At 47.8% G+C, this 20779-nt stretch overlaps 13 non-coding genes and 2 pseudogenes across 13 annotated transcripts; all 15 read right to left on the bottom strand.

The window, feature by feature from the left end:
- LOC142697706 (U2 spliceosomal RNA) lies at nt 1–52 on the bottom strand (annotated as a pseudogene; the record flags this gene model as incomplete).
- A 1292-nt stretch (nt 53–1344) lies between these two features.
- LOC142697662 (U2 spliceosomal RNA) lies at nt 1345–1535 on the bottom strand. Its single transcript, XR_012865434.1, has one exon. It is a non-coding gene; the product is annotated as a U2 spliceosomal RNA (small nuclear RNA).
- A 1280-nt stretch (nt 1536–2815) lies between these two features.
- LOC142697660 (U2 spliceosomal RNA) lies at nt 2816–3006 on the bottom strand. Its single transcript, XR_012865433.1, has one exon. It is a non-coding gene; the product is annotated as a U2 spliceosomal RNA (small nuclear RNA).
- A 1308-nt stretch (nt 3007–4314) lies between these two features.
- On the bottom strand, nt 4315–4505 carry LOC142697659 (U2 spliceosomal RNA). Its single transcript, XR_012865432.1, has one exon. It is a non-coding gene; the product is annotated as a U2 spliceosomal RNA (small nuclear RNA).
- Nucleotides 4506–5786: 1281 nt separating this feature from the next.
- LOC142697658 (U2 spliceosomal RNA) lies at nt 5787–5977 on the bottom strand. The gene has a single exon (XR_012865431.1). It is a non-coding gene; the product is annotated as a U2 spliceosomal RNA (small nuclear RNA).
- Nucleotides 5978–7257: 1280 nt separating this feature from the next.
- On the bottom strand, nt 7258–7448 carry LOC142697696 (U2 spliceosomal RNA). The gene has a single exon (XR_012865465.1). It is a non-coding gene; the product is annotated as a U2 spliceosomal RNA (small nuclear RNA).
- A 1288-nt stretch (nt 7449–8736) lies between these two features.
- LOC142697657 (U2 spliceosomal RNA) lies at nt 8737–8927 on the bottom strand. Its single transcript, XR_012865430.1, has one exon. It is a non-coding gene; the product is annotated as a U2 spliceosomal RNA (small nuclear RNA).
- Nucleotides 8928–10215: 1288 nt separating this feature from the next.
- On the bottom strand, nt 10216–10391 carry LOC142697704 (U2 spliceosomal RNA; annotated as a pseudogene).
- Nucleotides 10392–11675: 1284 nt separating this feature from the next.
- LOC142697655 (U2 spliceosomal RNA) lies at nt 11676–11866 on the bottom strand. The gene has a single exon (XR_012865428.1). It is a non-coding gene; the product is annotated as a U2 spliceosomal RNA (small nuclear RNA).
- A 1288-nt stretch (nt 11867–13154) lies between these two features.
- LOC142697654 (U2 spliceosomal RNA) lies at nt 13155–13345 on the bottom strand. The gene has a single exon (XR_012865427.1). It is a non-coding gene; the product is annotated as a U2 spliceosomal RNA (small nuclear RNA).
- A 1288-nt stretch (nt 13346–14633) lies between these two features.
- On the bottom strand, nt 14634–14824 carry LOC142697653 (U2 spliceosomal RNA). Its single transcript, XR_012865426.1, has one exon. It is a non-coding gene; the product is annotated as a U2 spliceosomal RNA (small nuclear RNA).
- Nucleotides 14825–16116: 1292 nt separating this feature from the next.
- On the bottom strand, nt 16117–16307 carry LOC142697652 (U2 spliceosomal RNA). Its single transcript, XR_012865425.1, has one exon. It is a non-coding gene; the product is annotated as a U2 spliceosomal RNA (small nuclear RNA).
- Nucleotides 16308–17591: 1284 nt separating this feature from the next.
- LOC142697651 (U2 spliceosomal RNA) lies at nt 17592–17782 on the bottom strand. The gene has a single exon (XR_012865424.1). It is a non-coding gene; the product is annotated as a U2 spliceosomal RNA (small nuclear RNA).
- A 1300-nt stretch (nt 17783–19082) lies between these two features.
- Nucleotides 19083–19273, bottom strand: LOC142697648 (U2 spliceosomal RNA). The gene has a single exon (XR_012865422.1). It is a non-coding gene; the product is annotated as a U2 spliceosomal RNA (small nuclear RNA).
- A 1292-nt stretch (nt 19274–20565) lies between these two features.
- Nucleotides 20566–20756, bottom strand: LOC142697647 (U2 spliceosomal RNA). The gene has a single exon (XR_012865421.1). It is a non-coding gene; the product is annotated as a U2 spliceosomal RNA (small nuclear RNA).
- Between the last annotated feature and the right edge of the window lie 23 nt (nt 20757–20779).

Here is a 20779-nt window from a genome sequence, read left to right as displayed (position 1 = left end):
CTGATAAGAACAGATACTACACTTGATCTTAGCCAAAAGGCCGAGAAGCGATAACCCGAACGGGCCGCGCGTTGCCCGAGCCTGCCCGATACTGCTGTTCAGCCCTTGCAGCGATTCAGCCTACTTCGAGGCAATTCCATGGGGCCCTGCAGGCTCACACACTCACAGCTACACGGGAGGTGAATAAAGGCCGGAGAGGAAGCCAGACAGGATTTGCTTCTTTTGCTTGCACCACAATGCAGTGCTGAAAGAGGAGGAATCTACATAAAAACGCCTTCCTGGCAACGCCCAAATGCCCTGCTGCCATGCAGATAAACACTGGCAGCGGCAGCAAGTGCATGCCCACAGCCACCCCTTGTTCCTTCACACCTTGTATCAGCTGTAATCCAGTCCAGTCCAGTGCTGCCTGCTGAGCAGCACTGACCAACACTGCCTGGGCCCAGGCTTTTATCTCTGAGGCCCCATTATGATGTCAGAAAGCTGGCTCTGGAATCCTGAGGGCTCCACTATGACACGTGCAAAGTTCCGTCTGAACTTTATATAAGACGGTGAGGCTCAGTCAGTCACTCAGTGTTGCCTGAGAGGGCAACACTGCAACAGCCGGCCGCCAGGCTGTCTTTTTTTTGCACAGCTAGTTGCCTCCAGGAGGCCACAAGAGGGAGACAAGGGACTGCAAAATGGAAAATAGGCATCCACCAACTTTACAGACAACTTCTCCTTGCTCCTACAACCTCCATCCTTGCACAGTTTGTTATTCTTCTAGGTAACATAGTAACAAATCCAAATTGCTGCTCTCTTTGTAGGCAAGCAAGGCTTTGTTGCAACTGCAATTCTTACTTCTTCTTGAAATGTAGGGACGACAGTACATTCCATCACATCCATCTAGTGTACACAGGTAGGTCCATTGTGGCGGGCAGGCGAGCGGGCGGGCTGCTTTATTGGCTGTTTGCTGTTCCCCTACTCCACTCCACTATTTGACTGTTGTGCTGCATCAATCAATCAATCAATCAATCAATCAATCAATCAATCAATCAATCAATCAATCGGTGGCTGGCTCAGGTGCAGCTCTTTAACTTACCTAAAAGGGAGGGCGGAGAGAAGACAAGGAAGGTGAATGAGGTGTTCCAATGTGAAATGCCGGAAACACAGAAACACAGACGACACACAACAAGAGGTGGCAATCTATTCATTAATTGCATTTAATCAATGAGCTCATTATCACTCATGCATTGTCCAACAGGTGTTGAAATAATGGGATTAAAAGGGGAGATCCCTTCAGAAAGACAGAAACAATAGCAAAGACAAAAAACACTTTTGGAATCTGCTTTTAGTCAACACATAAGGAAAGGGTGCACCGGTCCTGGAAATACTGCAATACCAGGTCAATGCGTGGAGTGGACAGAGCAAGCTCTATTTCCATCTCCCTGTTCTAAAAATCCATTTAATATATGGTCCCCAGATAGGGGACGTATCAGATATTAAACTGATAAGAACAGATACTACACTTGATCTTAGCCAAAAGGCCGAGAAGCGATAACCCGAACGGGCCGCGCGTTGCCCGAGCCTGCCCGATACTGCTGTTCAGCCCTTGCAGCGATTCAGCCTACTTCTAGGCAATTCCATGGGGCCCTGCAGGCTCACACACTCACAGCTACACGGGAGGTGAATAAAGGCCGGAGAGGAAGCCAGACAGGATTTGCTTCTTTTGCTTGCACCACAATGCAGTGCTGAAAGAGGAGGAATCTACATAAAAACGCCTTCCTGGCAACGCCCAAATGCCCTGCTGCCATGCAGATAAACACTGGCAGCGGCAGCAAGTGCATGCCCACAGCCACCCCTTGTTCCTTCACACCTTGTATCAGCTGTAATCCAGTCCAGTCCAGTGCTGCCTGCTGAGCAGCACTGACCAACACTGCCTGGGCCCAGGCTTTTATCTCTGAGGCCCCATTATGATGTCAGAAAGCTGGCTCTGGAATCCTGAGGGCTCCACTATGACACGTGCAAAGTTCCGTCTGAACTTTATATAAGACGGTGAGGCTCAGTCAGTCACTCAGTGTTGCCTGAGAGGGCAACACTCCAACAGCCGGCCGCCATGCTGTCTTTTTTTTGCTCAGCTAGTTGCCTCCAGGAGGCCACAAGAGGGAGACAAGGGACTGCAAAATGGAAAATAGGCATCCACCAACTTTACAGACAACTTCTCCTTGCTCCTACAACCTCCATCCTTGCACAGTTTGTTATTCTTCTAGGTAACATAGTAACAAATCCAAATTGCTGCTCTCTTTGTAGGCAAGCAAGGCTTTGTTGCAACTGCAATTCTTACTTCTTCTTGAAATGTAGGGACGACAGTACATTCCATCACATCCATCTAGTGTACACAGGTAGGTCCATTGTGGCGGGCAGGCGAGCGGGCGGGCTGCTTTATTGGCTGTTTGCTGTTCCCCTACTCCACTCCACTATTTGACTGTTGTGCTGCATCAATCAATCAATCAATCAATCAATCAATCAATCAATCAATCAGTGGCTGGCTCAGGTGCAGCTCTTTAACTTACCTAAAAGGGAGGGCGGAGAGAAGACAAGGAAGGTGAATGAGGTGTTCCAATGTGAAATGCCGGAAACACAGAAACACAGACGACACACAACAAGAGGTGGCAATCTATTCATTAATTGCATTTAATCAATGAGCTCATTATCACTCATGCATTGTCCAACAGGTGTTGAAATAATGGGATTAAAAGGGGAGATCCCTTCAGAAAGACAGAAACAATAGCAAAGACAAAAAACACTTTTGGAATCTGCTTTTAGTCAACACATAAGGAAAGGGTGCACCGGTCCTGGAAATACTGCAATACCAGGTCAATGCGTGGAGTGGACAGAGCAAGCTCTATTTCCATCTCCCTGTTCTAAAAATCCATTTAATATATGGTCCCCAGATAGGGGACGTATCAGATATTAAACTGATAAGAACAGATACTACACTTGATCTTAGCCAAAAGGCCGAGAAGCGATAACCCGAACGGGCCGCGCGTTGCCCGAGCCTGCCCGATACTGCTGTTCAGCCCTTGCAGCGATTCAGCCTACTTCTAGGCAATTCCATGGGGCCCTGCAGGCTCACACACTCACAGCTACACGGGAGGTGAATAAAGGCCGGAGAGGAAGCCAGACAGGATTTGCTTCTTTTGCTTGCACCACAATGCAGTGCTGAAAGAGGAGGAATCTACATAAAAACGCCTTCCTGGCAACGCCCAAATGCCCTGCTGCCATGCAGATAAACACTGGCAGCGGCAGCAAGTGCATGCCCACAGCCACCCCTTGTTCCTTCACACCTTGTATCAGCTGTAATCCAGTCCAGTCCAGTGCTGCCTGCTGAGCAGCACTGACCAACACTGCCTGGGCCCAGGCTTTTATCTCTGAGGCCCCATTATGATGTCAGAAAGCTGGCTCTGGAATCCTGAGGGCTCCACTATGACACGTGCAAAGTTCCGTCTGAACTTTATATAAGACGGTGAGGCTCAGTCAGTCACTCAGTGTTGCCTGAGAGGGCAACACTGCAACAGCCGGCCGCCAGGCTGTCTTTTTTTTGCACAGCTAGTTGCCTCCAGGAGGCCACAAGAGGGAGACAAGGGACTGCAAAATGGAAAATAGGCATCCACCAACTTTACAGACAACTTCTCCTTGCTCCTACAACCTCCATCCTTGCACAGTTTGTTATTCTTCTAGGTAACATAGTAACAAATCCAAATTGCTGCTCTCTTTGTAGGCAAGCAAGGCTTTGTTGCAACTGCAATTCTTACTTCTTCTTGAAATGTAGGGACGACAGTACATTCCATCACATCCATCTAGTGTACACAGGTAGGTCCATTGTGGCGGGCAGGCGAGCGGGCGGGCTGCTTTATTGGCTGTTTGCTGTTCCCCTACTCCACTCCACTATTTGACTGTTGTGCTGCATCAATCAATCAATCAATCAATCAATCAATCAATCAATCAATCAATCAATCAATCAATCAATCAATCAATCAGTGGCTGGCTCAGGTGCAGCTCTTTAACTTACCTAAAAGGGAGGGCGGAGAGAAGACAAGGAAGGTGAATGAGGTGTTCCAATGTGAAATGCCGGAAACACAGAAACACAGACGACACACAACAAGAGGTGGCAATCTATTCATTAATTGCATTTAATCAATGAGCTCATTATCACTCATGCATTGTCCAACAGGTGTTGAAATAATGGGATTAAAAGGGGAGATCCCTTCAGAAAGACAGAAACAATAGCAAAGACAAAAAACACTTTTGGAATCTGCTTTTAGTCAACACATAAGGAAAGGGTGCACCGGTCCTGGAAATACTGCAATACCAGGTCAATGCGTGGAGTGGACAGAGCAAGCTCTATTTCCATCTCCCTGTTCTAAAAATCCATTTAATATATGGTCCCCAGATAGGGGACGTATCAGATATTAAACTGATAAGAACAGATACTACACTTGATCTTAGCCAAAAGGCCGAGAAGCGATAACCCGAACGGGCCGCGCGTTGCCCGAGCCTGCCCGATACTGCTGTTCAGCCCTTGCCAGCGATTCAGCCTACTTCTAGGCAATTCCATGGGGCCCTGCAGGCTCACACACTCACAGCTACACGGGAGGTGAATAAAGGCCGGAGAGGAAGCCAGACAGGATTTGCTTCTTTTGCTTGCACCACAATGCAGTGCTGAAAGAGGAGGAATCTACATAAAAACGCCTTCCTGGCAACGCCCAAATGCCCTGCTGCCATGCAGATAAACACTGGCAGCGGCAGCAAGTGCATGCCCACAGCCACCCCTTGTTCCTTCACACCTTGTATCAGCTGTAATCCAGTCCAGTCCAGTGCTGCCTGCTGAGCAGCACTGACCAACACTGCCTGGGCCCAGGCTTTTATCTCTGAGGCCCCATTATGATGTCAGAAAGCTGGCTCTGGAATCCTGAGGGCTCCACTATGACACGTGCAAAGTTCCGTCTGAACTTTATATAAGACGGTGAGGCTCAGTCAGTCACTCAGTGTTGCCTGAGAGGGCAACACTGCAACAGCCGGCCGCCAGGCTGTCTTTTTTTTGCACAGCTAGTTGCCTCCAGGAGGCCACAAGAGGGAGACAAGGGACTGCAAAATGGAAAATAGGCATCCACCAACTTTACAGACAACTTCTCCTTGCTCCTACAACCTCCATCCTTGCACAGTTTGTTATTCTTCTAGGTAACATAGTAACAAATCCAAATTGCTGCTCTCTTTGTAGGCAAGCAAGGCTTTGTTGCAACTGCAATTCTTACTTCTTCTTGAAATGTAGGGACGACAGTACATTCCATCACATCCATCTAGTGTACACAGGTAGGTCCATTGTGGCGGGCAGGCGAGCGGGCGGGCTGCTTTATTGGCTGTTTGCTGTTCCCCTACTCCACTCCACTATTTGACTGTTGTGCTGCATCAATCAATCAATCAATCAATCAATCAATCAATCAATCAATCAGTGGCTGGCTCAGGTGCAGCTCTTTAACTTACCTAAAAGGGAGGGCGGAGAGAAGACAAGGAAGGTGAATGAGGTGTTCCAATGTGAAATGCCGGAAACACAGAAACACAGACGACACACAACAAGAGGTGGCAATCTATTCATTAATTGCATTTAATCAATGAGCTCATTATCACTCATGCATTGTCCAACAGGTGTTGAAATAATGGGATTAAAAGGGGAGATCCCTTCAGAAAGACAGAAACAATAGCAAAGACAAAAAACACTTTTGGAATCTGCTTTTAGTCAACACATAAGGAAAGGGTGCACCGGTCCTGGAAATACTGCAATACCAGGTCAATGCGTGGAGTGGACAGAGCAAGCTCTATTTCCATCTCCCTGTTCTAAAAATCCATTTAATATATGGTCCCCAGATAGGGGACGTATCAGATATTAAACTGATAAGAACAGATACTACACTTGATCTTAGCCAAAAGGCCGAGAAGCGATAACCCGAACGGGCCGCGCGTTGCCCGAGCCTGCCCGATACTGCTGTTCAGCCCTTGCAGCGATTCAGCCTACTTCTAGGCAATTCCATGGGGCCCTGCAGGCTCACACACTCACAGCTACACGGGAGGTGAATAAAGGCCGGAGAGGAAGCCAGACAGGATTTGCTTCTTTTGCTTGCACCACAATGCAGTGCTGAAAGAGGAGGAATCTACATAAAAACGCCTTCCTGGCAACGCCCAAATGCCCTGCTGCCATGCAGATAAACACTGGCAGCGGCAGCAAGTGCATGCCCACAGCCACCCCTTGTTCCTTCACACCTTGTATCAGCTGTAATCCAGTCCAGTCCAGTGCTGCCTGCTGAGCAGCACTGACCAACACTGCCTGGGCCCAGGCTTTTATCTCTGAGGCCCCATTATGATGTCAGAAAGCTGGCTCTGGAATCCTGAGGGCTCCACTATGACACGTGCAAAGTTCCGTCTGAACTTTATATAAGACGGTGAGGCTCAGTCAGTCACTCAGTGTTGCCTGAGAGGGCAACACTGCAACAGCCGGCCGCCAGGCTGTCTTTTTTTTGCACAGCTAGTTGCCTCCAGGAGGCCACAAGAGGGAGACAAGGGACTGCAAAATGGAAAATAGGCATCCACCAACTTTACAGACAACTTCTCCTTGCTCCTACAACCTCCATCCTTGCACAGTTTGTTATTCTTCTAGGTAACATAGTAACAAATCCAAATTGCTGCTCTCTTTGTAGGCAAGCAAGGCTTTGTTGCAACTGCAATTCTTACTTCTTCTTGAAATGTAGGGACGACAGTACATTCCATCACATCCATCTAGTGTACACAGGTAGGTCCATTGTGGCGGGCAGGCGAGCGGGCGGGCTGCTTTATTGGCTGTTTGCTGTTCCCCTACTCCACTCCACTATTTGACTGTTGTGCTGCATCAATCAATCAATCAATCAATCAATCAATCAATCAATCAATCAGTGGCTGGCTCAGGTGCAGCTCTTTAACTTACCTAAAAGGGAGGGCGGAGAGAAGACAAGGAAGGTGAATGAGGTGTTCCAATGTGAAATGCCGGAAACACAGAAACACAGACGACACACAACAAGAGGTGGCAATCTATTCATTAATTGCATTTAATCAATGAGCTCATTATCACTCATGCATTGTCCAACAGGTGTTGAAATAATGGGATTAAAAGGGGAGATCCCTTCAGAAAGACAGAAACAATAGCAAAGACAAAAAACACTTTTGGAATCTGCTTTTAGTCAACACATAAGGAAAGGGTGCACCGGTCCTTGAAATACTGCAATACCAGGTCAATGCGTGGAGTGGACAGAGCAAGCTCTATTTCCATCTCCCTGTTCTAAAAATCCATTTAATATATGGTCCCCAGATAGGGGACGTATCAGATATTAAACTGATAAGAACAGATACTACACTTGATCTTAGCCAAAAGGCCGAGAAGCGATAACCCGAACGGGCCGCGCGTTGCCCGAGCCTGCCCGATACTGCTGTTCAGCCCTTGCAGCGATTCAGCCTACTTCTAGGCAATTCCATGGGGCCCTGCAGGCTCACACACTCACAGCTACACGGGAGGTGAATAAAGGCCGGAGAGGAAGCCAGACAGGATTTGCTTCTTTTGCTTGCACCACAATGCAGTGCTGAAAGAGGAGGAATCTACATAAAAACGCCTTCCTGGCAACGCCCAAATGCCCTGCTGCCATGCAGATAAACACTGGCAGCGGCAGCAAGTGCATGCCCACAGCCACCCCTTGTTCCTTCACACCTTGTATCAGCTGTAATCCAGTCCAGTCCAGTGCTGCCTGCTGAGCAGCACTGACCAACACTGCCTGGGCCCAGGCTTTTATCTCTGAGGCCCCATTATGATGTCAGAAAGCTGGCTCTGGAATCCTGAGGGCTCCACTATGACACGTGCAAAGTTCCGTCTGAACTTTATATAAGACGGTGAGGCTCAGTCAGTCACTCAGTGTTGCCTGAGAGGGCAACACTGCAACAGCCGGCCGCCAGGCTGTCTTTTTTTTGCACAGCTAGTTGCCTCCAGGAGGCCACAAGAGGGAGACAAGGGACTGCAAAATGGAAAATAGGCATCCACCAACTTTACAGACAACTTCTCCTTGCTCCTACAACCTCCATCCTTGCACAGTTTGTTATTCTTCTAGGTAACATAGTAACAAATCCAAATTGCTGCTCTCTTTGTAGGCAAGCAAGGCTTTGTTGCAACTGCAATTCTTACTTCTTCTTGAAATGTAGGGACGACAGTACATTCCATCACATCCATCTAGTGTACACAGGTAGGTCCATTGTGGCGGGCAGGCGAGCGGGCGGGCTGCTTTATTGGCTGTTTGCTGTTCCCCTACTCCACTCCACTATTTGACTGTTGTGCTGCATCAATCAATCAATCAATCAATCAATCAATCAATCAATCAATCAATCAATCAGTGGCTGGCTCAGGTGCAGCTCTTTAACTTACCTAAAAGGGAGGGCGGAGAGAAGACAAGGAAGGTGAATGAGGTGTTCCAATGTGAAATGCCGGAAACACAGAAACACAGACGACACACAACAAGAGGTGGCAATCTATTCATTAATTGCATTTAATCAATGAGCTCATTATCACTCATGCATTGTCCAACAGGTGTTGAAATAATGGGATTAAAAGGGGAGATCCCTTCAGAAAGACAGAAACAATAGCAAAGACAAAAAACACTTTTGGAATCTGCTTTTAGTCAACACATAAGGAAAGGGTGCACCGGTCCTGGAAATACTGCAATACCAGGTCAATGCGTGGAGTGGACAGAGCAAGCTCTATTTCCATCTCCCTGTTCTAAAAATCCATTTAATATATGGTCCCCAGATAGGGGACGTATCAGATATTAAACTGATAAGAACAGATACTACACTTGATCTTAGCCAAAAGGCCGAGAAGCGATAACCCGAACGGGCCGCGCGTTGCCCGAGCCTGCCCGATACTGCTGTTCAGCCCTTGCAGCGATTCAGCCTACTTCTAGGCAATTCCATGGGGCCCTGCAGGCTCACACACTCACAGCTACACGGGAGGTGAATAAAGGCCGGAGAGGAAGCCAGACAGGATTTGCTTCTTTTGCTTGCACCACAATGCAGTGCTGAAAGAGGAGGAATCTACATAAAAACGCCTTCCTGGCAACGCCCAAATGCCCTGCTGCCATGCAGATAAACACTGGCAGCGGCAGCAAGTGCATGCCCACAGCCACCCCTTGTTCCTTCACACCTTGTATCAGCTGTAATCCAGTCCAGTCCAGTGCTGCCTGCTGAGCAGCACTGACCAACACTGCCTGGGCCCAGGCTTTTATCTCTGAGGCCCCATTATGATGTCAGAAAGCTGGCTCTGGAATCCTGAGGGCTCCACTATGACACGTGCAAAGTTCCGTCTGAACTTTATATAAGACGGTGAGGCTCAGTCAGTCACTCAGTGTTGCCTGAGAGGGCAACACTGCAACAGCCGGCCGCCAGGCTGTCTTTTTTTTGCACAGCTAGTTGCCTCCAGGAGGCCACAAGAGGGAGACAAGGGACTGCAAAATGGAAAATAGGCATCCACCAACTTTACAGACAACTTCTCCTTGCTCCTACAACCTCCATCCTTGCACAGTTTGTTATTCTTCTAGGTAACATAGTAACAAATCCAAATTGCTGCTCTCTTTGTAGGCAAGCAAGGCTTTGTTGCAACTGCAATTCTTACTTCTTCTTGAAATGTAGGGACGACAGTACATTCCATCACATCCATCTAGTGTACACAGGTAGGTCCATTGTGGCGGGCAGGCGAGCGGGCGGGCTGCTTTATTGGCTGTTTGCTGTTCCCCTACTCCACTCCACTATTTGACTGTTGTGCTGCATCAATCAATCAATCAATCAATCAATCAATCAATCAATCAATCAATCAATCAGTGGCTGGCTCAGGTGCAGCTCTTTAACTTACCTAAAAGGGAGGGCGGAGAGAAGACAAGGAAGGTGAATGAGGTGTTCCAATGTGAAATGCCGGAAACACAGAAACACAGACGACACACAACAAGAGGTGGCAATCTATTCATTAATTGCATTTAATCAATGAGCTCATTATCACTCATGCATTGTCCAACAGGTGTTGAAATAATGGGATTAAAAGGGGAGATCCCTTCAGAAAGACAGAAACAATAGCAAAGACAAAAAACACTTTTGGAATCTGCTTTTAGTCAACACATAAGGAAAGGGTGCACCGGTCCTGGAAATACTGCAATACCAGGTCAATGCGTGGAGTGGACAGAGCAAGCTCTATTTCCATCTCCCTGTTCTAAAAATCCATTTAATATATGGTCCCCAGATAGGGGACGTATCAGATATTAAACTGATAAGAACAGATACTACACTTGCCGAGAAGCGATAACCCGAACGGGCCGCGCGTTGCCCGAGCCTGCCCGATACTGCTGTTCAGCCCTTGCAGCGATTCAGCCTACTTCTAGGCAATTCCATGGGGCCCTGCAGGCTCACACACTCACAGCTACACGGGAGGTGAATAAAGGCCGGAGAGGAAGCCAGACAGGATTTGCTTCTTTTGCTTGCACCACAATGCAGTGCTGAAAGAGGAGGAATCTACATAAAAACGCCTTCCTGGCAACGCCCAAATGCCCTGCTGCCATGCAGATAAACACTGGCAGCGGCAGCAAGTGCATGCCCACAGCCACCCCTTGTTCCTTCACACCTTGTATCAGCTGTAATCCAGTCCAGTCCAGTGCTGCCTGCTGAGCAGCACTGACCAACACTGCCTGGGCCCAGGCTTTTATCTCTGAGGCCCCATTATGATGTCAGAAAGCTGGCTCTGGAATCCTGAGGGCTCCACTATGACACGTGCAAAGTTCCGTCTGAACTTTATATAAGACGGTGAGGCTCAGTCAGTCACTCAGTGTTGCCTGAGAGGGCAACACTGCAACAGCCGGCCGCCAGGCTGTCTTTTTTTTGCACAGCTAGTTGCCTCCAGGAGGCCACAAGAGGGAGACGAGGGACTGCAAAATGGAAAATAGGCATCCACCAACTTTACAGACAACTTCTCCTTGCTCCTACAACCTCCATCCTTGCACAGTTTGTTATTCTTCTAGGTAACATAGTAACAAATCCAAATTGCTGCTCTCTTTGTAGGCAAGCAAGGCTTTGTTGCAACTGCAATTCTTACTTCTTCTTGAAATGTAGGGACGACAGTACATTCCATCACATCCATCTAGTGTACACAGGTAGGTCCATTGTGGCGGGCAGGCGAGCGGGCGGGCTGCTTTATTGGCTGTTTGCTGTTCCCCTACTCCACTCCACTATTTGACTGTTGTGCTGCATCAATCAATCAATCAATCAATCAATCAATCAATCAATCAATCAATCAGTGGCTGGCTCAGGTGCAGCTCTTTAACTTACCTAAAAGGGAGGGCGGAGAGAAGACAAGGAAGGTGAATGAGGTGTTCCAATGTGAAATGCCGGAAACACAGAAACACAGACGACACACAACAAGAGGTGGCAATCTATTCATTAATTGCATTTAATCAATGAGCTCATTATCACTCATGCATTGTCCAACAGGTGTTGAAATAATGGGATTAAAAGGGGAGATCCCTTCAGAAAGACAGAAACAATAGCAAAGACAAAAAACACTTTTGGAATCTGCTTTTAGTCAACACATAAGGAAAGGGTGCACCGGTCCTGGAAATACTGCAATACCAGGTCAATGCGTGGAGTGGACAGAGCAAGCTCTATTTCCATCTCCCTGTTCTAAAAATCCATTTAATATATGGTCCCCAGATAGGGGACGTATCAGATATTAAACTGATAAGAACAGATACTACACTTGATCTTAGCCAAAAGGCCGAGAAGCGATAACCCGAACGGGCCGCGCGTTGCCCGAGCCTGCCCGATACTGCTGTTCAGCCCTTGCAGCGATTCAGCCTACTTCTAGGCAATTCCATGGGGCCCTGCAGGCTCACACACTCACAGCTACACGGGAGGTGAATAAAGGCCGGAGAGGAAGCCAGACAGGATTTGCTTCTTTTGCTTGCACCACAATGCAGTGCTGAAAGAGGAGGAATCTACATAAAAACGCCTTCCTGGCAACGCCCAAATGCCCTGCTGCCATGCAGATAAACACTGGCAGCGGCAGCAAGTGCATGCCCACAGCCACCCCTTGTTCCTTCACACCTTGTATCAGCTGTAATCCAGTCCAGTCCAGTGCTGCCTGCTGAGCAGCACTGACCAACACTGCCTGGGCCCAGGCTTTTATCTCTGAGGCCCCATTATGATGTCAGAAAGCTGGCTCTGGAATCCTGAGGGCTCCACTATGACACGTGCAAAGTTCCGTCTGAACTTTATATAAGACGGTGAGGCTCAGTCAGTCACTCAGTGTTGCCTGAGAGGGCAACACTGCAACAGCCGGCCGCCAGGCTGTCTTTTTTTTGCACAGCTAGTTGCCTCCAGGAGGCCACAAGAGGGAGACAAGGGACTGCAAAATGGAAAATAGGCATCCACCAACTTTACAGACAACTTCTCCTTGCTCCTACAACCTCCATCCTTGCACAGTTTGTTATTCTTCTAGGTAACATAGTAACAAATCCAAATTGCTGCTCTCTTTGTAGGCAAGCAAGGCTTTGTTGCAACTGCAATTCTTACTTCTTCTTGAAATGTAGGGACGACAGTACATTCCATCACATCCATCTAGTGTACACAGGTAGGTCCATTGTGGCGGGCAGGCGAGCGGGCGGGCTGCTTTATTGGCTGTTTGCTGTTCCCCTACTCCACTCCACTATTTGACTGTTGTGCTGCATCAATCAATCAATCAATCAATCAATCAATCAATCAATCAATCAATCAATCAGTGGCTGGCTCAGGTGCAGCTCTTTAACTTACCTAAAAGGGAGGGCGGAGAGAAGACAAGGAAGGTGAATGAGGTGTTCCAATGTGAAATGCCGGAAACACAGAAACACAGACGACACACAACAAGAGGTGGCAATCTATTCATTAATTGCATTTAATCAATGAGCTCATTATCACTCATGCATTGTCCAACAGGTGTTGAAATAATGGGATTAAAAGGGGAGATCCCTTCAGAAAGACAGAAACAATAGCAAAGACAAAAAACACTTTTGGAATCTGCTTTTAGTCAACACATAAGGAAAGGGTGCACCGGTCCTGGAAATACTGCAATACCAGGTCAATGCGTGGAGTGGACAGAGCAAGCTCTATTTCCATCTCCCTGTTCTAAAAATCCATTTAATATATGGTCCCCAGATAGGGGACGTATCAGATATTAAACTGATAAGAACAGATACTACACTTGATCTTAGCCAAAAGGCCGAGAAGCGATAACCCGAACGGGCCGCGCGTTGCCCGAGCCTGCCCGATACTGCTGTTCAGCCCTTGCAGCGATTCAGCCTACTTCTAGGCAATTCCATGGGGCCCTGCAGGCTCACACACTCACAGCTACACGGGAGGTGAATAAAGGCCGGAGAGGAAGCCAGACAGGATTTGCTTCTTTTGCTTGCACCACAATGCAGTGCTGAAAGAGGAGGAATCTACATAAAAACGCCTTCCTGGCAACGCCCAAATGCCCTGCTGCCATGCAGATAAACACTGGCAGCGGCAGCAAGTGCATGCCCACAGCCACCCCTTGTTCCTTCACACCTTGTATCAGCTGTAATCCAGTCCAGTCCAGTGCTGCCTGCTGAGCAGCACTGACCAACACTGCCTGGGCCCAGGCTTTTATCTCTGAGGCCCCATTATGATGTCAGAAAGCTGGCTCTGGAATCCTGAGGGCTCCACTATGACACGTGCAAAGTTCCGTCTGAACTTTATATAAGACGGTGAGGCTCAGTCAGTCACTCAGTGTTGCCTGAGAGGGCAACACTGCAACAGCCGGCCGCCAGGCTGTCTTTTTTTTGCACAGCTAGTTGCCTCCAGGAGGCCACAAGAGGGAGACAAGGGACTGCAAAATGGAAAATAGGCATCCACCAACTTTACAGACAACTTCTCCTTGCTCCTACAACCTCCATCCTTGCACAGTTTGTTATTCTTCTAGGTAACATAGTAACAAATCCAAATTGCTGCTCTCTTTGTAGGCAAGCAAGGCTTTGTTGCAACTGCAATTCTTACTTCTTCTTGAAATGTAGGGACGACAGTACATTCCATCACATCCATCTAGTGTACACAGGTAGGTCCATTGTGGCGGGCAGGCGAGCGGGCGGGCTGCTTTATTGGCTGTTTGCTGTTCCCCTACTCCACTCCACTATTTGACTGTTGTGCTGCATCAATCAATCAATCAATCAATCAATCAATCAATCAATCAATCAATCAATCAGTGGCTGGCTCAGGTGCAGCTCTTTAACTTACCTAAAAGGGAGGGCGGAGAGAAGACAAGGAAGGTGAATGAGGTGTTCCAATGTGAAATGCCGGAAACACAGAAACACAGACGACACACAACAAGAGGTGGCAATCTATTCATTAATTGCATTTAATCAATGAGCTCATTATCACTCATGCATTGTCCAACAGGTGTTGAAATAATGGGATTAAAAGGGGAGATCCCTTCAGAAAGACAGAAACAATAGCAAAGACAAAAAACACTTTTGGAATCTGCTTTTAGTCAACACATAAGGAAAGGGTGCACCGGTCCTGGAAATACTGCAATACCAGGTCAATGCGTGGAGTGGACAGAGCAAGCTCTATTTCCATCTCCCTGTTCTAAAAATCCATTTAATATATGGTCCCCAGATAGGGGACGTATCAGATATTAAACTGATAAGAACAGATACTACACTTGATCTTAGCCAAAAGGCCGAGAAGCGATAACCCGAACGGGCCGCGCGTTGCCCGAGCCTGCCCGATACTGCTGTTCAGCCCTTGCAGCGATTCAGCCTACTTCTAGGCAATTCCATGGGGCCCTGCAGGCTCACACACTCACAGCTACACGGGAGGTGAATACAGGCCGGAGAGGAAGCCAGACAGGATTTGCTTCTTTTGCTTGCACCACAATGCAGTGCTGAAAGAGGAGGAATCTACATAAAAACGCCTTCCTGGCAACGCCCAAATGCCCTGCTGCCATGCAGATAAACACTGGCAGCGGCAGCAAGTGCATGCCCACAGCCACCCCTTGTTCCTTCACACCTTGTATCAGCTGTAATCCAGTCCAGTCCAGTGCTGCCTGCTGAGCAGCACTGACCAACACTGCCTGGGCCCAGGCTTTTATCTCTGAGGCCCCATTATGATGTCAGAAAGCTGGCTCTGGAATCCTGAGGGCTCCACTATGACACGTGCAAAGTTCCGTCTGAACTTTATATAAGACGGTGAGGCTCAGTCAGTCACTCAGTGTTGCCTGAGAGGGCAACACTGCAACAGCCGGCCGCCAGGCTGTCTTTTTTTTGCACAGCTAGTTGCCTCCAGGAGGCCACAAGAGGGAGACAAGGGACTGCAAAATGGAAAATAGGCATCCACCAACTTTACAGACAACTTCTCCTTGCTCCTACAACCTCCATCCTTGCACAGTTTGTTATTCTTCTAGGTAACATAGTAACAAATCCAAATTGCTGCTCTCTTTGTAGGCAAGCAAGGCTTTGTTGCAACTGCAATTCTTACTTCTTCTTGAAATGTAGGGACGACAGTACATTCCATCACATCCATCTAGTGTACACAGGTAGGTCCATTGTGGCGGGCAGGCGAGCGGGCGGGCTGCTTTATTGGCTGTTTGCTGTTCCCCTACTCCACTCCACTATTTGACTGTTGTGCTGCATCAATCAATCAATCAATCAATCAATCAATCAATCAATCAATCAATCAATCAATCAGTGGCTGGCTCAGGTGCAGCTCTTTAACTTACCTAAAAGGGAGGGCGGAGAGAAGACAAGGAAGGTGAATGAGGTGTTCCAATGTGAAATGCCGGAAACACAGAAACACAGACGACACACAACAAGAGGTGGCAATCTATTCATTAATTGCATTTAATCAATGAGCTCATTATCACTCATGCATTGTCCAACAGGTGTTGAAATAATGGGATTAAAAGGGGAGATCCCTTCAGAAAGACAGAAACAATAGCAAAGACAAAAAACACTTTTGGAATCTGCTTTTAGTCAACACATAAGGAAAGGGTGCACCGGTCCTGGAAATACTGCAATACCAGGTCAATGCGTGGAGTGGACAGAGCAAGCTCTATTTCCATCTCCCTGTTCTAAAAATCCATTTAATATATGGTCCCCAGATAGGGGACGTATCAGATATTAAACTGATAAGAACAGATACTACACTTGATCTTAGCCAAAAGGCCGAGAAGCGATAACCCGAACGGGCCGCGCGTTGCCCGAGCCTGCCCGATACTGCTGTTCAGCCCTTGCAGCGATTCAGCCTACTTCTAGGCAATTCCATGGGGCCCTGCAGGCTCACACACTCACAGCTACACGGGAGGTGAATACAGGCCGGAGAGGAAGCCAGACAGGATTTGCTTCTTTTGCTTGCACCACAATGCAGTGCTGAAAGAGGAGGAATCTACATAAAAACGCCTTCCTGGCAACGCCCAAATGCCCTGCTGCCATGCAGATAAACACTGGCAGCGGCAGCAAGTGCATGCCCACAGCCACCCCTTGTTCCTTCACACCTTGTATCAGCTGTAATCCAGTCCAGTCCAGTGCTGCCTGCTGAGCAGCACTGACCAACACTGCCTGGGCCCAGGCTTTTATCTCTGAGGCCCCATTATGATGTCAGAAAGCTGGCTCTGGAATCCTGAGGGCTCCACTATGACACGTGCAAAGTTCCGTCTGAACTTTATATAAGACGGTGAGGCTCAGTCAGTCACTCAGTGTTGCCTGAGAGGGCAACACTGCAACAGCAGGCTGTCTTTTTTTTGCACAGCTAGTTGCCTCCAGGAGGCCACAAGAGGGAGACAAGGGACTGCAAAATGGAAAATAGGCATCCACCAACTTTACAGACAACTTCTCCTTGCTCCTACAACCTCCATCCTTGCACAGTTTGTTATTCTTCTAGGTAACATAGTAACAAATCCAAATTGCTGCTCTCTTTGTAGGCAAGCAAGGCTTTGTTGCAACTGCAATTCTTACTTCTTCTTGAAATGTAGGGACGACAGTACATTCCATCACATCCATCTAGTGTACACAGGTAGGTCCATTGTGGCGGGCAGGCGAGCGGGCGGGCTGCTTTATTGGCTGTTTGCTGTTCCCCTACTCCACTCCACTATTTGACTGTTGTGCTGCATCAATCAATCAATCAATCAATCAATCAATCAATCAATCAATCAATCAATCAATCAGTGGCTGGCTCAGGTGCAGCTCTTTAACTTACCTAAAAGGGAGGGCGGAGAGAAGACAAGGAAGGTGAATGAGGTGTTCCAATGTGAAATGCCGGAAACACAGAAACACAGACGACACACAACAAGAGGTGGCAATCTATTCATTAATTGCATTTAATCAATGAGCTCATTATCACTCATGCATTGTCCAACAGGTGTTGAAATAATGGGATTAAAAGGGGAGATCCCTTCAGAAAGACAGAAACAATAGCAAAGACAAAAAACACTTTTGGAATCTGCTTTTAGTCAACACATAAGGAAAGGGTGCACCGGTCCTGGAAATACTGCAATACCAGGTCAATGCGTGGAGTGGACAGAGCAAGCTCTATTTCCATCTCCCTGTTCTAAAAATCCATTTAATATATGGTCCCCAGATAGGGGACGTATCAGATATTAAACTGATAAGAACAGATACTACACTTGATCTTAGCCAAAAGGCCGAGAAGCGATAACCCGAACGGGCCGCGCGTTGCCCGAGCCTGCCCGATACTGCTGTTCAGCCCTTGCAGCGATTCAGCCTACTTCTAGGCAATTCCATGGGGCCCTGCAGGCTCACACACTCACAGCTACACGGGAGGTGAATAAAGGCCGGAGAGGAAGCCAGACAGGATTTGCTTCTTTTGCTTGCACCACAATGCAGTGCTGAAAGAGGAGGAATCTACATAAAAACGCCTTCCTGGCAACGCCCAAATGCCCTGCTGCCATGCAGATAAACACTGGCAGCGGCAGCAAGTGCATGCCCACAGCCACCCCTTGTTCCTTCACACCTTGTATCAGCTGTAATCCAGTCCAGTCCAGTGCTGCCTGCTGAGCAGCACTGACCAACACTGCCTGGGCCCAGGCTTTTATCTCTGAGGCCCCATTATGATGTCAGAAAGCTGGCTCTGGAATCCTGAGGGCTCCACTATGACACGTGCAAAGTTCCGTCTGAACTTTATATAAGACGGTGAGGCTCAGTCAGTCACTCAGTGTTGCCTGAGAGGGCAACACTGCAACAGCCGGCCGCCAGGCTGTCTTTTTTTTGCACAGCTAGTTGCCTCCAGGAGGCCACAAGAGGGAGACAAGGGACTGCAAAATGGAAAATAGGCATCCACCAACTTTACAGACAACTTCTCCTTGCTCCTACAACCTCCATCCTTGCACAGTTTGTTATTCTTCTAGGTAACATAGTAACAAATCCAAATTGCTGCTCTCTTTGTAGGCAAGCAAGGCTTTGTTGCAACTGCAATTCTTACTTCTTCTTGAAATGTAGGGACGACAGTACATTCCATCACATCCATCTAGTGTACACAGGTAGGTCCATTGTGGCGGGCAGGCGAGCGGGCGGGCTGCTTTATTGGCTGTTTGCTGTTCCCCTACTCCACTCCACTATTTGACTGTTGTGCTGCATCAATCAATCAATCAATCAATCAATCAATCAATCAATCAATCAATCAATCAATCAATCAATCAGTGGCTGGCTCAGGTGCAGCTCTTTAACTTACCTAAAAGGGAGGGCGGAGAGAAGACAAGGAAGGTGAATGAGGTGTTCCAATGTGAAATGCCGGAAACACAGAAACACAGACGACACACAACAAGAGGTGGCAATCTATTCATTAATTGCATTTAATCAATGAGCTCATTATCACTCATGCATTGTCCAACAGGTGTTGAAATAATGGGATTAAAAGGGGAGATCCCTTCAGAAAGACAGAAACAATAGCAAAGACAAAAAACACTTTTGGAATCTGCTTTTAGTCAACACATAAGGAAAGGGTGCACCGGTCCTGGAAATACTGCAATACCAGGTCAATGCGTGGAGTGGACAGAGCAAGCTCTATTTCCATCTCCCTGTTCTAAAAATCCATTTAATATATGGTCCCCAGATAGGGGACGTATCAGATATTAAACTGATAAGAACAGATACTACACTTGATCTTAGCCAAAAGGCCGAGAAGCGATAACCCGAACGGGCCGCGCGTTGCCCGAGCCTGCCCGATACTGCTGTTCAGCCCTTGCAGCGATTCAGCCTACTTCTAGGCAATTCCATGGGGCCCTGCAGGCTCACACACTCACAGCTACACGGGAGGTGAATAAAGGCCGGAGAGGAAGCCAGACAGGATTTGCTTCTTTTGCTTGCACCACAATGCAGTGCTGAAAGAGGAGGAATCTACATAAAAACGCCTTCCTGGCAACGCCCAAATGCCCTGCTGCCATGCAGATAAACACTGGCAGCGGCAGCAAGTGCATGCCCACAGCCACCCCTTGTTCCTTCACACCTTGTATCAGCTGTAATCCAGTCCAGTCCAGTGCTGCCTGCTGAGCAGCACTGACCAACACTGCCTGGGCCCAGGCTTTTATCTCTGAGGCCCCATTATGATGTCAGAAAGCTGGCTCTGGAATCCTGAGGGCTCCACTATGACACGTGCAAAGTTCCGTCTGAACTTTATATAAGACGGTGAGGCTCAGTCAGTCACTCAGTGTTGCCTGAGAGGGCAACACTGCAACAGCCGGCCGCCAGGCTGTCTTTTTTTTGCACAGCTAGTTGCCTCCAGGAGGCCACAAGAGGGAGACAAGGGACTGCAAAATGGAAAATAGGCATCCACCAACTTTACAGACAACTTCTCCTTGCTCCTACAACCTCCATCCTTGCACAGTTTGTTATTCTTCTAGGTAACATAGTAACAAATCCAAATTGCTGCTCTCTTTGTAGGCAAGCAAGGCTTTGTTGCAACTGCAATTCTTACTTCTTCTTGAAATGTAGGGACGACAGTACATTCCATCACATCCATCTAGTGTACACAGGTAGGTCCATTGTGGCGGGCAGGCGAGCGGGCGGGCTGCTTTATTGGCTGTTTGCTGTTCCCCTACTCCACTCCACTATTTGACTGTTGTGCTGCATCAATCAATCAATCAATCAATCAATCAATCAATCAATCAATCAATCAATCAATCAGTGGCTGGCTCAGGTGCAGCTCTTTAACTTACCTAAAAGGGAGGGCGGAGAGAAGACAAGGAAGGTGAATGAGGTGTTCCAATGTGAAATGCCGGAAACACAGAAACACAGACGACACACAACAAGAGGTGGCAATCTATTCATTAATTGCATTTAATCAATGAGCTCATTATCACTCATGCATTGTCCAACAGGTGTTGAAATAATGGGATTAAAAGGGGAGATCCCTTCAGAAAGACAGAAACAATAGCAAAGACAAAAAACACTTTTGGAATCTGCTTTTAGTCAACACATAAGGAAAGGGTGCACCGGTCCTGGAAATACTGCAATACCAGGTCAATGCGTGGAGTGGACAGAGCAAGCTCTATTTCCATCTCCCTGTTCTAAAAATCCATTTAATATATGGTCCCCAGATAGGGGACGTATCAGATATTAAACTGATAAGAACAGATACTACACTTGATCTTAGCCAAAAGGCCGAGAAGCGATAACCCGAACGGGCCGCGCGTTGC

This window comes from Rhinoderma darwinii, assembly GCF_050947455.1.
Source record: "Rhinoderma darwinii isolate aRhiDar2 chromosome 5 unlocalized genomic scaffold, aRhiDar2.hap1 SUPER_5_unloc_8, whole genome shotgun sequence".
NCBI classification, from domain to species: domain Eukaryota; kingdom Metazoa; phylum Chordata; class Amphibia; order Anura; family Rhinodermatidae; genus Rhinoderma; species Rhinoderma darwinii.
Note: the sequence above shows the minus strand (reverse complement) of the source record. Positions and strands in the feature narration are given on the sequence as shown.